We start from the raw sequence: 17849 nt of genomic DNA on the forward strand, positions 1-17849 counted from the left end.
TCATGTCAACTTTAACAAAAGTCCAAGTGGGCAAAGCCTCAAGGAACCCAGTTTCATCCCCTCTGCTTTCCCCACCTTGACTCTCCAAATACTCTCATTTTCTCCTGGTCTCTGATTCATTCTTGCAGATGCTACTCTGGGAAAGGCATACTTAACTTTAGAACACTTACCCCAAGAGCTGAGAAGATTTTTCAGTACTGGGGTAACAATTGAACAGACCTTCACCTTGTCCTAAATAATCCTGCTATTTTCATACTGGTGTCCTTATTAGAGATTCCTTCATCCTCACTGCTATTGGACTGAGATGACATGCTACTTCTTGGTGATAGGGTTTTTACAAAGCTCTGCATGAGTTTCAATATTCTTATCTTACATCAGTATCAATATTTATGGTTATAAGCCAAAGACAGACACTCACAAAGGACACTAAGGATCCTAACTGGATATTCTAGGAAGACATCATCCTATTACTAAAATTTCAAGTAACAAAGCAAGCCCCATTATGATGAATGAACTGCATCCTTGAACTGTGTGACCCAAGAATAGACTAAACCCTTGAAGTTTGAGCAAGAATGGACCGCACTCTTGAATTGTGATCCAAGAATGGACTGTGAACCCTTGAACTGTGAGCCACTTCTTCCCTTGAGTTGCTTTAGTCAGGATTTTATCACAGCCATGGGTATGTAATATACTGTTGTTGTTGTTGTTGTTGTTGTTGTTGTTGTTGCTGTTGCTGTTGCTGTTGCTGTTGTTGCTGTTGTTTTCAATAAAAGTGTAGTCAAATTATGGCACTGGTCCCCTTAATATAAACTTTTTATCATTAATAGTTAATAGAAACTCTGTAGTTTCTATTAACTCCAGAGAACATCCCTTGCTTCCCTCTGAGGGCAAAGAATGGCTATGCTGTTTAGAAAATGAACCTTGAAGTCATCTTTGGATGTCTTGATGATGCATTACTTAAGGTAAACCAGTGTTAGGTTAACATGCTTTTAAATCTGCATATAATAAAAAACCTTCAGAAGAGGTTTTCAGACAGCATTAGTGTGCCTGGAATAACCTGAACTTAATGGAGCAGAAATCTTCATTCACAGTTCTGTAGATTCTAAGGCTGAAGATATCTTCAACCAGTCCTGATGTTCAATAGATAAACCAGAGCTGAAGACACAAAACATAGTGAGAATCACTCATGGCAAAGAGCATGTCATTAAGCATTAAGTGTTTCAGTCATTTTAATGCTCACCACCAGGAATACTACATGTTTTTTCAGCCTCTCTCTCTCTCTCTCTCTCTCTCTCTCTCTCTCTCTCTCTCTCTCTCTCTCTCTGTGTGTGTGTGTGTGTGTGTGTGTGTATGTGTGTGTGTGTGTGTGTGTGTGTCCACATGTGTGCGCAATCTTTGTTCCTCCCCCTGGATTCCTTTAAGTAATGAAATAGGATCTGGTCAGCAAAATTAATTATAATAGCTATGTGACTTTTTATTTCACGCCTGATCTATAAAGAATAGGCAGCATTTGAAAAAGCTGGCATTCAAATCATACCCACAGAATCAGTCGTAGAAAAGACATGCATACTGAATCATGAAAGAGCAGAGTGCTGTCTGTGTTCACCATGATTCAATCTGTCTCTCTTCTTGGATTCTTGCAAATGGTGTCCAATCCCGTCCATTCACTTTGGACATCTGCCAGACTCCAGTGGAGATATAGGCTGTGGCCACCATCCCTGAGGAGCTGGGCCATCCAAGCTGAGTGAAATTGGCTCATAAATGGGACATTATGCTGCAATGGTGACAAACTGAATGAAGAGGCAAGAAGAACATGAAACCACAAGTGTTGCCCCAGAGGATGCTACCACAGATCCTCTGTGGGCACAGCAACAGCAGATATCCAAAGAAGCAATCTACCTCTAGTCTGACAGAAAGTCCCTGAGTCTCATTAAAATGAGATGGTGACTCTTGAGAAGCCTCATCATCCACTGCTCCCAATCTGCTGAAATATTCAGTAAGGCTAACAACTAGATGCCTGAAGGAATTAATAACAAGAGTGTGAAAGTCTGTCACTAGCTGCAGCTCCAAACAGGTTGGGTTATGAAGAAGTAAAAGACTCCCTTCGTAGAAGGTTTTAGGCTTATGGGGTTAAACTGTTTCTCTTCATCTGCAGCATGGAGCTGTAGAAATATCCTGTAGAAATGCCAAAAATTCAAAAAGAGCCAGATTGAAACATTCTTTATGGGGTTCAACTTTTACATCAGTTCATGTATTCTTCAGTCCTCCATCACTCCACTCATCCATTTCTCCTTCTGTTTATTTTACACACACACACACACACACACACACACACACACACACACACTCATCTGTTTGGCATTAACTGGGTACCTACCCCTTCATACCCAGAAAAGTGACTGACAAATGGGCTTGCTTGGGAATAGCAATCCTCCATTACTTTTTACAACTAGCCCATAAATTCTCCACCTGAAGACAATCCTGAGCATCAGTCCACTGAGTCTATAAGTCTACAGTTAGGTCTTTATACATATCTTTTTACTGCCTAGAAAGCTTTCTCCACTTCCCATCTGTTTAAGTAGCCTCCGGTTCTCTTTCAAAAACCTGATTTCTGAAGTCTTCTAGCCCCACCCAAGGGTTCTGCATAAATTTATCAACAACAAACCACAAAGACTCCTTCTGTCAATGGCAGTGACATAATTAGATCCCACAATACATACCATTGTGCCACTATATTTTCTGTTCCACCACTAACCATAAGATCTTGCCTATTGCCTATGTAGGACATTGCCACAGAAGACATCAGGCATCTCATAGTCATGTGGGAATTTAACATTCAGGACACCTCCTGGCCACACATAGATTCTGTAACTCCCTTTTTAAAATCATCATCATCATCATCATCATCATCATCATCATCATCATCATTTCCTTGAGTTTTAGCCATTTCTCAAGAAATCCTGAGAAAGTACTAAATCCTATGACTTGTCTGCCTTTATGTTTAATCACATAGGATATCTCCCTTCTCTCCTGTTCTCCCTCCCTATATATCTCGCTCCCTCTTCCTCTTCCTCTTCTCTTCTCTTCTCTTCCCTCCCTCTTTCCCTCCCTCCTCTTCCTTTTCCTCCTCCTTCTCTGTCTCCTCCAGTACACTTATTCTTCTAAGAGTCTGGACATAGAAAATTATCTCTTATACTTCCCCATAATATGTCCTGTTGGTATTATTTGAAAGAGAAGAACAGAATAGCCATAGAGAGAAGTTTTTGACTGGCAGGGTAGAGGGAAGAATTATTAACATAACCAACCTTGGGAACTAGATTCTTTAACCTAAGAGTAGAAAGCCTGGCAACCATAACTTCCATCATGGAGCCTCCAGAACCCTACATCTGATGTCCTCCATGACTCACCAATCTCTGAAGTTACTGTGCCTATCTGAAGTACCAACTAGAATTGTATTAGTTTGTAAGGGATACATGGAAGGCTTCTGTGAATGGCAGCCTTCATTAAGTTACTAGTGTCTTGGGACACATAATGTGCTGGGCAAAAATGGTAATTATCAGGTGTGAGTGAAATTTATTAATTGTCAGTGAAGTGCTCAGCTGTAGATAAAACATCTGTATTGTGCTCACCCTCTCAGAGGCTCAGGAACCATCACAAAAGATCCAGGTATGTGGCAGGACTGTCTTCTGGATGTATCAAGACCACTACACTCACAACTGCAGTTGCTATCAGAAGACCTACAAGATAATCAAGATTCTATCATGGAATATGGAGGGGTTCAAGACTTCCCAGATTAACTGAGGAGTTACAGGCAATTGATAGCTTCTGGGGGAAGGCCGGTCCATTTTAAGGGTAGGCTCTTGGTAAGCTGACCATGCTCCAGTGAGCAGCATCACAGTCAGGAATATGTACACAATACAAATTTGAGTCCATGGACTATATTTTTAAAAAACACAAAGTCGGGGGTCAGGGGATGTGGTAAAGATGGTGGTAGTTACAAGTAGGAGCTGCGGTGGTTGCGATCAAGCTATGTTATATGAAATCTCAAAACTATCAAGTAGTAACTATCCAAGATTTAGAACCAGAGGGCAGGAAGCAGGAGGTGCTGTATCTTACATGTGCTGCTAGGAGGAAAGGCACAGCACAATGGCAGGAAACAGCTCTCTGTTCACTTCACTTCCCATCATGATCATGTGGACCCAACCTATCTACAGCATCATATAGGATGCCTAAGGCCAGAACACTGGAATTCCAAATGCTATTCCCCAGTAAACTGAGGTAAGGCAGGCTTTTCAGTAGGTCGCTCTTATTCTGAGTAGCAAAGAAACACCTCATCCCTGAGGCAGAGAATGGCCAGCAGTGAGGTTCCCTTCACGTCAGCCTATCACCTTCCATCCAAACAAGGAGCCAGAGGACATAAAGGGTTCATACCCATCCTCTGCTGTCAAGTCTTGAAGCCCCTATCAGGACTGAAGTTTCAGTCTATTAATGCCTGAAAACCCAGTTGCTCCCTGGAGCTCAAATGCAAGCCTCGGCCCCATCTCATAGTCATACAAAATGTACTAATTACACTCTCATCCTCTGAAATAGGAGGAGATGACAACCCATAAGATTGCTGTTTCTGAGGTCACCCTGACCTGGAGGTGAAGACTTGTTTGTTCTTTTTCACTTGAAATGTATCCTGTTATGTAACTGGAATACCCAACAGAAATAGCTCTTCAGTTGAACAAATTCATGTTGTGCTCCCTCCTACAGGGTGTCATGTGCATAGACTTGTTTCTTCTCTCTGGCCTCCAGGTACCTTGGCATCAAGGCTGAAGACAGAGGGCGAGAAACAAAGGAAGAAATCCTCGGCTTTGCAGTTTCCATTGCTGTCCTCTCTGCATGAACTGAGAAAAGCTTTCCGATAAGACACTCCTTGCTCACATGCAATCAGGAGGCTCCCTACTTGGGAACAGCTGTGGCTAAGCCATCACCAATTCCAAAGGTAAACAAACTCCTTCTTGCAAGGGACAAGGGCTCACATAAGAGGATGTTCCGGTAATAATCTAATAACTAAGTAAAAGTCTTCTTTTTTTTTTTTTTAAGGAGAAATAGATGTGCTAAGCCAGAATATATTTTGTGAGCACTAGAATTTTCTCAGTTCCTGTTGCCAGGGCTGCAGATCCAGAACAGCCTGCTATAGAGTTCGTACCTTCACTGGAAGAAAGTAGGTTCTAAGAGTGACCCCAGTCTGACTGTATCAGTGTGAAGAAGGTCAGGGTGTCAGGGAGGATGGAGGATAAACATCTGGGACAGAGAACCAGGGAAGCTGACATCCAGCTGTCATCCCAAATAGCCACACCAGAAAGACCGCAGGTCAAAGCAACAGGGTGATCATGAGGCTGACCACCACGTGTGACGGTCTTTCCTGGGAACTCCTTGATGGAGACACTTTAACATAGATGTATGACTTTGCCCCCAGCAGAGAGTTGCAACATAGAAACCATAGGCCTCCCATCTGTCGATTGAGTACATGGGGGGAAAAGTCATGAGATCTACTTCTAACCAATCAGCTTCCTGTTAATTTGTTTGCTATAAATAGTGTGTGGAGTCATTTGAAGCATTGTCTACCAAACCTCTACTTATTGCCAATTTTCACCTGATAGTGAAAATCTCTTGTGTGCCGGAATGTCATGCATTTGAGCAGTTCAAGTACGTGAGCCAGGTCTTCAGCACACCAGGTGCTGGAAGCATCTATTGAGACAAATTATATAAAAATCAGAGTGGGATTTACCCAATAGTCCCCTAACCATTCACACATTGATACTACTTAAATGTCAAAGATAATGTAGATTAGAATCATGTAATAGACACAGTCCTACTGTGTGCAATATTGTTGCATATGAAATATATGGTGCGGTACAAACTACCACATATTATTGCATAACATTAAATCATTACATAAACTCACCATGGCACCCTTCACTGGTAGAGAATGTCACATCAGACAAGACACCTCCTGAAATAAAGCAAGCTCTTTTCTCTGGGTTTTGGTACCCATCACACTGAGACTAAAATGGACTGAGGTCTTTTGAGTAAAGGTTGTATGTAAGTAACAGGACAATCATGCTCCTGCCTTGATACAAAGCTCATTTCCATCATGGCATTGGGGACAGCACAATAATCTTAGTTACTGTCAACTTGAATTTTCTTCATCTGTAGCCTCGAGTTTAACTCCATTTTGGTGTGAACATGAAATCAGTGAATATATGGTGATCTCACTTACCCAGGTTTTTTTTTTTTTTTTAATGCCATACTCTCATAAGATAAACACCTCTTGTGTGGTTTAATTCTACTGATCTTAGGTGGGAGAAAAGAGTGTTCTTCTATGCATTTTCCCAGAAAGCACTTTAAAATACGGAATCTGTGTGCTCAGGCATGCACACAAGCACCTGGTGTTCACATGTCAAATAAGTGATACCTGGATTATTTGCTCATTCAATAACTCAGCTTGCACATATGAAAGAAGTGACTCATATTATTTATTACTCAAGGCCAGAAGTGCTCAGAAGCACTCAGGTGACATAGCTAATACCTACCAAAGTCAGGTTTTTATGGGCTGTGGAGACTCTTAGGCAGATAGCTTAGGGCACCTTATGGTGATCCTGAAGTAAGGACTTGAAGCAGAACACAAAGGCTCAAAATAAAATAAACCCTTAGAAATAAAGATAGAGATGCCAAGAAAACAACAAGGAATGAGGCAAAGACCGTGAGAGGTAACACTATACAAGGCAGGATGGCAATGAGCAAGGCTCTACCATGGCGCTCTGCACCCTCACTGGTTCATTCGACACAGAGTGATGTCTTAGACTATGAGGGGTTCTGAAATAGAATTCATTTTAGGGTGATTTTTTTTCATCTCCAAATCATTTAAATTCAGTTCTCTTAATTAAATAAAACAGAAAGATGCAATAAGATTGGACACTAATAAAATCTGAATTGTCTAAAGTGGGAGATGGTTCAAGCAACCGCATCAATGAGGTAGAATCAATCCTGACAAAATTAGATTAAGTGAACAATTATAAAATGGATGATTGATTACTCACTGAATGTGTGCTACAACCCAACACACTCAAGATGTGAACACTCGGAACCGACAGTTTCCAGGCAAAGCCAGAACCACATTTGACTTTCTCATGGTAGAAAACAAGAGTTCCATGAATTTCAATATAGTGTGTGGGCAAGTTTCACAGGGCATAACTTTGTATAAATAGATGGCAGTGTGTCAGACAGAGCATTCAAAACTCATTGCATGATCATGATTCCCCAGAAAACAGAAAATGTTCCCAAAACAGAGTGGTTCTGTGGAGTACAGTCTCATGTGTTAGGCCCGGGGCCAATCATCCTACCCCAAACAGACTTACAAGTTTAATCACTGACATCTCTAAAAATGTAACATCCGTGCATCTCATGTTAAAAGTGCCAAGCCATGATGAACAGCTCTAACCATGGCTGACTTAATTAGCCCCACGAAGGCCCTGACAACTGGGAAAGCTGAGAAAAAAGTCAATAGAGGTAAATGAAAATCTAACAACCACGAAATTGCCATGTCTCATCCAATTTAGTAATCTAGGGTCCTGGGAGAGACAGTTTTCAGGATATTTTCCTGTTTGTTGTATTAGCAAGAGCTTGCATCATGGCAAGAAGCTCCTCTGGTTACAGACTTGGTGAACTGAGAGCTCAGAAAATGAAGAAATATTGGCCACAGCTGTGGGAGTTCCAGGTGGACCAAGCTCCTGACTGTACTATTTCCAGATGGGTGTTACATCTGTGCTGGAGTTTGATATGTGGAGCTGACATGTGGACACATGCAATCAGTGAAGAGGTTAAGTAAATACAGCCAGCACACAGTAGGGCCACAACTCTGAAGACTGCTGAAAACATTCAGCCATATGCAGTGCACCGAGGACTCATAGAAAGGAACTCTAACTGGATAGAACATTTCAAACGTGGAATAAACACACATGCACACACACATATGCATCTACATACACATATGTGAACACATACCATACACATACCACAAGTATTTTAATTAAAAATTACACAAAAAATATAGGTCTTGAGGAATAAGCACCAACATTAATTTCTGACCTTCAGATACATTCGTACATCTGTGTACTATGCACACAAAAATATATACTTGCAAACCTGCACAGAAAGGAAAGAAAAATTAAAAGTGTTTAGAGTTGAGTTAAGAAAAGGCATACACCTTAGAACAGTGATCACAGGAGTGTTCATGTAATTGGGTTTAATGCCTTGCTTGTTCTTTGACTATTTGTATTATTGTATTGCTTGTTCCTTGACTGTTTGCATCTGTTGTATTGCTAGACCCTCAACCTAGAACTGACCTTAATACATGCATGTAATTAAAATGGTATAAAAGCAAAAAGGAGGAGGAGGATGAGATAGGGGATTCTAAGGAGGGGAAATGGGGAAAGGGGATGACATCTGAAATGTAAATAAATAAAATATCCAATAAAAAAAGAAAAGGCATACAGAAAACCAACCAAATGAACAATATAAAAATATAACTAAGACTAGATTAATCAAAATAAAAGCAACGAAAGCATAGTATGTGGTTTCAGTCACCTAGACACTGGATGATGATCTAATTGAAAGTATAATGCCATCTTGGGAAGACTGAACAACAGGAAACTTATGCGGGTTGAGTGTGTAGAATGTAGTGTTTGTGAGAGGCAGCAGATAAAATAAAAGTAAACCTTCACCCTCTATAGTGGTGAAAATAAGCAAATGCTTTACTTAAAAATATATTGTAGGGGATGGAGATATGGCTCAGCAGCTAAAAGCACTGGATGCTCTTTGAGAGTATCCAGGGTCTACTCCCAGCATCCACATGATAGCTCACAACCACCTGTGACTCTACTACCAAGGAATATGACACTCTCTTTGGCATCCATGGACACCGGGTATACATGTGATATACAGACATACATGCAGATCAAACACCCAGAAATATAAAATAAATTTTAATGATATATAAAATATTTACCATAATGGGTAAGCATAACAAAACAAATAGGTAAAAGGGCAAACATTGGCCAGACAAGAAGACCATCAGAGGTCATGTGAGTTGTGTTAATGTGGGCTCAGAGAAAATGAATTGAGCTGAGGTCACCAGTCCTTGTGTGGATCTCTCTGTGACTTCGAATTCCTATAAACTGTGATTTGTTGCTGCTGCAGTTGGCAGCCACATGGGATTCCCCACAGGTGAAACCATCCATCAGCCAACTCAAAATTCACATGCAGTGCTAGTGCTACTGTGCCAATTGTTTTAGGTTCTGTTGACATTTTCAAAATAAGGGTTTTTGACGGGATTGGCCATATCTAGCTTTGTTGGGAGCCGACTTTAGCAGAAAGCTGCTAGATCAACTTTGCAGCCATCTGGAACCATATACCCTGACGAAAGATTTGGTTTTCAATAGCCTACAACAGCGGAAGCACACTCTGATATCCCACATATTTTGTGTTGCTGTTTACTGCCCCCAGCTGCAAGGTGCACATGGTAGTCACGCCTGCAAGGCATGCAGTTCACGTGCTGTCCAAGTGCTATCTACACCATACATGCTTATAAGGCGCACGTGCTATCCACGCCTGCAAGGCATTGCGGTGCACGTGCTGTCCACGCTATAGATGCCTGTAAGGCTTACGTCATATCAACACCTGCAAGGCACGTGGTATCCACGCGCCTACAAGGCACGTGGCAAAAGCCTATAAATAGCTCAGAATTCCCTTCAATAAACGAGACTTGATCAGAATCTCTGTCTTGTCTCCATTCTTCGAGTCTCTTCCCCTTTATCCCCACTCTCTCTCTCGATAGACCCTGACCCTCGGACCGGAACGGGCAGTACGGGCTGCAACATAGCTTCACTTATCTCACTGTGATAATAAAGAAAATATCCTGACCAAAACCAACTTTGGGGTAGAAAGGGTTTATTTGGCTTAAAATTCCAGGTCTCAGTCTGTCATAAAAAACATCAAGGCAAGGACTGGAGGAAGGCACCTGAAGGCAGGATAGCTCGATGCTCCACCCAGCATCACCTCTGACCAAGGAACTCACCTCACACCAAGAAGTCTGTCGGGAAACATGGTGGATGCTGCTTCCTTGCTGGCTTGCAGGCTTATGCTCAGCTAGCTTTCTCACACAGTTCCAAGTGACCTGCCTCAGGAATGGTACCACCCACAGTGAGCAGCGCCCTTCTACACAAATTACCAAGCAAGACAAGGCTTCACAGAGATGCCCACAGGACAAAATGATCTGAACAATCCCTCAGCTGAGGCTCTCTTCCCAGATAATTCTAGGTTGTGGGAGAGTTAAAGGCTAACCAGGACGGGCTGTAGTCATAAAATCGTGATTTATAAGATTTCATAGTACTGGCATTGAATTTTATATACAGGAGAAACCTATAAAACAGGTGTCATTATGTCAGCCTCTGATCTACCTCTAAGGTGGACCCAGGGTGTCCTGGGGACTTTGTGCTGTCCATCATCCAATGGCTTGTCGGACTAGCCTGCAACACAAGTTTTGCCTCTCCGATTCCTCATACCTCCTCCCCCATCCATTTCCTACAGCCTTCCTTTAAGCTTACTTTCTAATTTTAATTTTTCTTTAATCCTAGATGCACGTGTACAATGGTTGAAGTAGAGAAAGATTCCCTCCTTTATAAACAGAATCAAAGGCTGCAGTTTGTACCACAACCTTATAAATGTCCAGTTCTCCTAGAGCAGTAATAGAATGGGGGAAAACAACAAAGCAACTGTATCTATGTATGAAACTATCAATGAATACAAAGTACACAATTCTATCCTCACCTGACTACTATTATGTTCCTAGACATATTTACATATTTGAGGCTGTATTTTTGCACATTCCATTTTATATACCAATGAATATATTTAAATTTGATCTTCGTCACAATTCTACACGTCATTGATGATGTTTTTAAAATTAACCAGAGGAAAGATAACAAATGAGCATTGAGTGTGTGTGTGGTATGCGTGGTGTGCATATGTACAACAATACTTACAGAAGAGAAAGTTATGAGTGAGAGACAGGGTACAGGAGGATTTAGAGCAAGTAGAGGGAGGAGTGGAGATGATCCAAATACATTGTACTTACATAGAGAGTTCTCAAATATTCAAAGGGGGTGAAAGAGGCTTAGACAGAGGTTAAGCAAGAAATGTCGCTGCTGGCATGCTGTCAACGTCTGTATTAACCCATCTTCAAGATAGGTTAATATAAGCATTTCTGCTTCTGATAATCAGATTACAGAAGGTGGATGGCCCTATGCTGAGAATGTATAAAACAGAACAGCATGTATAGGACAATACACTGTGCTGTTCTTCCTGTCCTATAGCACCTATAATCACAAACAACAAACAGCAATGCCATCACTCACCGAAGTTGTCTGATCCTCCAACAGCTCAACACTGCCACACCTGTCTGTTCCCAGAGCTGAGGGAAAGAACAGAAGACTGGTCAGTAGAGACAGGTTGTTTTGGTGTGTCAGTGAGAAAGAGTAGACATGACAGAGGAGGTCAGCTCTGCCCTCCTCTAAGTTAGAGAGGTCAAAGCAAGTCTGAGTTTCTGGGTCTTCCTTGGGAGGAAGGATGAAGTGTGGAGGAACTGCTGTAAATAGGACCACAGTCTGAGAGGAAGAACAGAGCACTTCAACCCCAATCCATAAACAATACACTGAGGTGGGCATTACTTTTCATAAAGGCACAGGGACCTAGATACCAGTCCAAATTCATGGCATGATACATGAGTGGCTTAATTTATTGGCCCCTTATTCACCCAGAGATGTCCACACCATGCCAAATTTGAAGCTGAGTAGCAATCATGTCTGTCTGTTGCACCTGATGTTAAGAGGAGAGCCAAAGGCAGGGAGACTACTGTCCCTGGACCACCCATCCAACTGATCCAAAGCACAGAAATAAATTTGTTGCCCGAATTTTTTGTAGTCAGCTTTCATCAAAAATACTTTTATACCAGGCAAAAGTCCTTTGCTATTTATAATACTCTTTCTGATTTTTTCTTTTAATTTTATGTGTATAGGTGTTTTGCTAGACATATAATATGCCTTTGCAAGAATGTGCAGTCCCTATGGGGGCCAGAAGAGGACACTAGATCTCCTGAGTCTGAAGTTACAAGTGGTTCTGAGCCACTGTATGGGTTCTAGGGATGGAATCCTGGTCCTCTGGAAAAGTAATAAGTGATCTTAATCACTGAGACATCTCTCCAGCCCACACCCTTTCTGTTTTCATGGGGATGAATATTTGTACTGGTTCATGGAGGTGGGGATGAGACTGTATAAGAGACATCCATTATTCTTCCTAGAAGAAGAGGAGACTGTAATGTGGTCATGTTGTGAGAGCCAGGAAGTGAGACAGTTAGCCCCTGAGGATGAGAAGAGCTAATGGATGGTTTAAGTGGAAGATACAAAGTTGTAGAGATAGAAAAGGACTGTGATGAATTTCTACCAAGTTTGCTTTTGGGGTGTCTAACATTCTACTTTTTCCCCATATCCCCATGAATGAGTTCACCTGACTCATTCATTCATGCCTAGTGGAGTTGTATTGGTTTGCAAAAACTTTATCCTACATGGGGTAGTTCACTCTGGGCCTTGATCCCCTGGACAAACTTCATCGTACACTGAGATAGCTCTGACCTTGAGATTTTTCTCTTCGTTTGCCCTGTAGGCATGCCGAGACAACCACAGGGTGAGCATTCACAACTACCCATCACCAGTGCAGCCAAATAAATGAATTTCTGCTTCTATAAAAGGTATTGTAACATTGGCTGAGGATTCCTACACCGTAGCACAACCCACTAGGAATACCTGGTAAGCCTAGCCTGCCACCAGATGGTCAGAGATCCTGCACAGTGTGTTGACATGTAAACTGCCCACTGTAATGAGTAGTCTGCTGAGTCACTCTGATGACTGAGTTCCACTGTCTACTCTTGGTACCAAGGAAGTAGAAGCAAGATGGCTGCTTGCTCATTCAGTTGTCACCTTTGTGGTTTGGTCACCCTTTGACATCTTCTGCCATATGGAATGAGGATGTTTTTCTAACAAGGGTGACACTATAGTAAATACCATTATTTTGTCAGACCAAGAATCTGGTTCCACTCACCAGTGGGCCCCACACTCCAAGATAACACAGATTATTCTGTGAGGACAAAATGATGCCCTGAAACAATTCTACTTTGAATTTCAGTTCTAATGACAACTCAGGATTTATGCAGAAGCTTTACCCTTGGTAAATAAAATCTCATGAAGTATGCTGGAAAAACGAATAGCTATGAAAACAGAAATTAGAATAGTCTTTTGCCTCAGCTGACCACCCTTGCAAATATCACACCCTCTGCTATTCACAAGGGACCCTGAGAAAAAGACTATTATGACACAAGGCCAAAAGATGCCTACAATACAAAGAAATGAAAGCCTAAAAGCTCTCACGGTCTCTAAAGTAAGAGAGAGAAAACAAAAACAGTCAGAATACAAGCCATTCTCTCCCAAGGAAATCCAGCCACTATGATATAACTATTACCATAAGATGTTCTCAAGGAAGAGACCAGTGAGCTGCAGAAATTGAGCCCATCTTTCAAACAAAGCCCTGCACCCACCTCCACTGCCACAGGCAGCAAGTCACAATACTGTGGCCAAAACTTCTTTCTGAACCTCTCTCTACCCCAGGGATCAAGAAGTTAGAGCAACATCTATGTTAAAGGTCTCTATTACCTTACTGACTCCCAGGCACTATTCCTGGGCCCTGCTTTGAGAGGAAAGAATGAGTCTGGCTGAGATTTCTCTGTCTCTAAGGAAAGAATATAGGCTTTCTGCCCCAATGAAGGAGCAGTGGGAAAAATACATGGCCCCATAGGAAAAAAGAGCCTAAATCACCATTTAACCAGGCTCTCCTGGTGAACAAATCCAGTGAATCCAATGGCCTGACTCTATCTATAAACAGTACAAGACAAGGAAGAATAGAGGTTGTAGCTAACTAGGCATCCCTGTTATGTTCCCCTGTATCATCTGTCTGGATTTGTAGGATGGGGGTGTTTCTGTGATTTCAGTGTGACAGTCAGCATGTTGGTTCTCTAGACAGCAAATGGACAATGGGTCATCAAATCTGATTCTGGTTCTCTCCCTCACTCTACATCGAAGGCAGCACAATTTCAGAGGAGGAGTCCACAGCTTCATTGATGTCTTGCAGACGGCAGGAATATTGGTCAATGCTCTCGGGACAATGGCTGTATGCAGGAAGCTGAAGGCTGACAAGGGGATTATTACCAGGTGAATTAGGCTGTCAGTCTGGGCACTGCAGAGATACAGGCAGTGCAGCTCCTCCTTCATTGTCACAAATATTCCTGAGGTTTTGTTCTGGATGAGATGTGTATAAATGTGGGGGGTCTGCTATTTTTCTTATTTATCTCTTTATTTGTTTGAAATTGTAGCATCACATAAAAACTATGGGACCCACCTCTCCCTCCCCTCCAGCTCTTGGTAAAGTATAATCTACTTATTATTTTCTATGAATTTACCTGAGCACGGGATGGCTAATGCTATGGGTCAGTTTGACTGGGTCACAGTACCCTGATTCTATTCAAACATTTTTCTGTATATTTCTGTGAGGATATTATTCTAAAGGACTTGTGTTTATTCCTTGACAATTCCCCTCATGTATATAATATGTTTTGATAATAGTCATTGTCATTAATCTCTCAGGCTCCCTTTTGCTCCCCTGTCCCTTCCTATTTTGGTGTCTTTGGTGACCTACATGGTTTCATTAGGGTTGCTTGCATGCGGCTGAGTATGTAGTTATTAACTGAAGCAAGGGCAACTTGCCAGTGGCAACACCACTGAAGGTGATACCAACCTCCCCAGTAATATTAGCTGCCAATGGCTCCTCAGCTACACACAGGGCCTCCTGAGCCCCCTCCCCTACTGATGACAGGCTCAATGACCATGCCATATACACAAAAAAAGAGTTTCACAGTTGTCCCTTCTTACATTTGTCTATCTTGACATTTTGACACCAGAACATCAGCTCCAGTACATATCTGAGCAGACGTTCTAGAGACACTGTTCAGGAACGTACTTTGAAATGTATCTCATCTCAGGCAATGAGACAGTACAAGCTCTAGACTGCAGTAAGCAATAGATCCTAACAGGTAATAACTGGTTCAGAGTGTATCCTGACACTTATATCATCACCCAAACATCCTCTGGGAGGAAACATTGTATGTCGTGTACAACAGAAGCTGAAGGGTGGCCTGAGTGATACCTGCTGGTACCTTCGGTTCCCTCATCCAGCTACACCCAGAATCCAGTGGAAACACCTGAAGTTAGGTTGCTTGTTGACTTTGTCCCACCACCCAGATTCTCTGTTCTATGTCACTCAAATGTGGTAGGACATAAATGTAGTGAACTGTGGCCTAACTCATCAGTGTGGATCCTAGAGGGAAACAGTGGGGCATAACAGTGTCAAAGTTCAGGCTCAGGTGAGAGCTTGTAGAAATCAAGAAACACAAGTTTTTGGGGGGAGAAAGGCACCCATGCATGTCCTCAGGGAGTATGTGACCCAAAGACCCCACTGGTGGTTATAAACCAGTTGACACAGTCAGAAGAGGAGACAAAGCAGCTACACCTGCCACTGTCTTCCCTGTGTTGGGCAGGAAGGACACTGCTTGGTGCATATTTTACAAATGGTGCTTAGTCCTAAGTATCTCAACTATGACACACCTCCTGTCTGAACAGCATGTTCTGATCCATCACATTATTCCATGGGCTTCAGAAATGAAAGCACTCCAATGTCGATATCCCTGGTCTTACTGTGCTATGTGCTTATAACTCTGTCACCATGGTTAATGGAGTCTTACTCCCTGATTCCCCAGTGGAGCTGCCTTTCGATGATTTTTGAGCTGGCTCAGTCATCTTGTTTGGAACCTCTTTGGAGCCTTCATCTCCCCAGCCCATCATCTTCTGTTCTGCAATCTACTTCTGGGACAAGAAGTAGGAGGAACTGAGGTATCTGCACAGGATGACACATCACTAAGAAGCACACATCTAATTTTCATAGCTCTATATTTGTGATGTGAACATAAGTTTGTGGGGATAGGAGTGAACAGGTTTCTCTATACCAACAGCTAAAACAGATGGCGGTGGAGCCAATTTATTTAGAATAAATTACTGATCCAATAAGTGGAATAATTTACACATGATTTTTTTTTGGTGAATCTTCCAGCTAAATCAGCTAGTCTTCAATAACATTACTTGGGTAATGACTCTCATTAGAGAATATAACTTGTTGGGTACCATGAGGTAAACAAATTTGTGAGTGCAGCTGAGCAATGATTTTGGTGTATAGATGACGATATGGGGCTCCGTGTGCAATAAAATTGCCATAAAGTTGCTGTGCTTTACAAATGAAAAACTTAGCGTATTATCCTCATTTAACACACGCATTCCAGGGCATGGTCTAGTTATATTTATACTAAAAAGGGAAAGATCAGACCAATTAAATCTGGCTAATTCTAGTGTAGAGCTCACCCACACAATACATACCTGGTCCCATCAAACGTTCTCTCTGTAGGAGACTCTCAAGTCGCCACTCTACAACTTTTCTCCAAGCTTCATTCTTCAGCGTTCATGCTATTTTTTTTTTTTTACTTCCATTGGATGTTGTTCTGTCTGCACTTGCCCATCAATGTGATCATCTACTCTCAGCCCTTTAAGAATCATTTATTCACGTATTATATCCACATTGGCATCCCAGCCTAGAGACCTTGCTCAGGTTCCTGATTCCTGTATCCAGCTGCTTCCTGAAGATTTCTGACTGTCTACTAGAGACCTCATATCAAAAACTCTCTCAGTGATCTTCCAGTCATCCTGAACAAGATGGAAGCTGTAGTTTTAGTTCTTGGGGTAACTCCTCCGAGACGTCTATCTCCCCAGCTTTCCCATCCATTCTAGCAGCAAGCTTACTGGCTCTCTATCAAACATCCAGAACCTTGCTTCTCCCCCTCCCCATCACCCCTGGTCCACTAGCCATCAGCTCTTACCTAGATCACTGTCTTTATTACACAACAGGACCATCTGTTCCATCACTTGAACAGGGGTTCCCCGCACTGCCACCATGTGTTTACATGGTGGAATAATTTAATAATTTAATAATAATAATTGGAGGGGATGGTTTTCCTCATCTCATCATGATACATTTATTCATAGTAGCCATCATCCATGTCTCTTCTAGATAAGCTTAAAAAGACTTTTTTACCTCAAATTCTTTTATCAGAGTTCTAGAACCCTAGCACTATCAATATTCTTGTACACTGTACTCTAAGCTTCACCCACTCCCTTCTACCCTTACCCAATCTCAAATGCCTCAAAGGAGTTACTCCAAGAACTAAACCCCAGGCTCTTTGCCTGGGTCATTCTATGCAATTCTCTTTGGATTATGACCATTGTTTATTATCTGTCTCCCCTTCAGAAAGCCACTCCCAGGAATCTGCAGCTGTTTTATTCATTGGTTTGGAGTGAAGTAACTAACAGATAGTAAGTAACAGACCAGCACTTGTTTGCTAACCTGATGGAGGAAGTCAGGAAAGTATATAGATATGACAGGATCTCAGCAACGTGACACGACACACTAGAAGATGTAGCTGAGAGTTGCAGAAGCACTTAAAGTGACAAAACAATACTTGAAACTGGGAACAATGAGAAAGGGGAGGTATGGAATGACTAAAATAAACAGCATGGTGGCTAGAAAGCCTTCAGCCT

General features: G+C 42.0%; 1 long non-coding RNA gene across 2 annotated transcripts in view; it reads right to left on the bottom strand.

Moving 5' to 3' along the window:
* Nucleotides 1-17849, bottom strand: part of LOC143434591 (uncharacterized) — a 421240-nt gene that overhangs the window by 383998 nt on the left and 19393 nt on the right. For both annotated transcript variants that reach the window (XR_013104201.1, XR_013104202.1), the window contains exon 2: nt 11463-11518. This is a non-coding gene — a long non-coding RNA (uncharacterized LOC143434591). The remainder of the gene's footprint in view (nt 1-11462; nt 11519-17849) is intronic.

Source organism: Arvicanthis niloticus, chromosome 16, assembly GCF_011762505.2.
Source record: "Arvicanthis niloticus isolate mArvNil1 chromosome 16, mArvNil1.pat.X, whole genome shotgun sequence".
Classification (NCBI taxonomy): Eukaryota; Metazoa; Chordata; class Mammalia; order Rodentia; family Muridae; genus Arvicanthis; species Arvicanthis niloticus.